Source organism: Aulostomus chinensis, chromosome 1, assembly GCF_037954235.1.
Source record: "Aulostomus chinensis isolate RoL2024-O1b breed Wild chromosome 1, RoL_Achi_v1.0, whole genome shotgun sequence".
In the NCBI taxonomy this organism is placed as follows: Eukaryota; Metazoa; Chordata; class Actinopteri; order Syngnathiformes; family Aulostomidae; genus Aulostomus; species Aulostomus chinensis.
In genome coordinates this window covers 24,401,179-24,401,742 of record NC_141320.1, presented here as the reverse complement: position 1 = coordinate 24,401,742, position 564 = coordinate 24,401,179, and positions in this window count along the sequence as shown.

Genomic DNA, 564 nt, shown 5'->3' with positions numbered 1-564 from the left:
GGAAGTCATGTCATTCCCTTTTGAAAAAAACAAACAAACATGTGAAGCTCCTCCCCCAGGTCCAGATGGGACAGACAGATATGAGAGTGGCCAGGAAGCAAAGAAGTGCTCTGGTGCTCCTCTCCAGTGCTCTGGCGCTGTTGTGTTCTTGTCAGCTCCATCATGAAGACCTGCTGGCACTGGGCGCTGGTGGAAGTTTGCAGCTCTCACTGGAAAGTCCTGAGGCTCCTCCCACTCTGAAGCAGGCAGTTGCTCCCAGCCAGCCCACACTTTCACTCTCTGGTGTAGGAGTGAAGAACAAAATCAGAATAAAGAACCATCTCTCTTTCATTGGGGCACCCAAATGTACCTGATTTTACAGAAAATCCAGCACTGTGGTGCAGTGGTCAGCACTGTTGTCTCAAAGCAAGAAGGTTCTGGGTTCCAGTCTCGGCTCAAGCACAGGATCTTTCTGTGTGGGTTCTGTCTGGTACTCCAGCTTCCTCCACAGTCCAAAGACATCAAGAGGGGACGAGGCTGATTGATACTCTAAATTGACTGTAGGTGTGGCTGTGAGTGTGGATG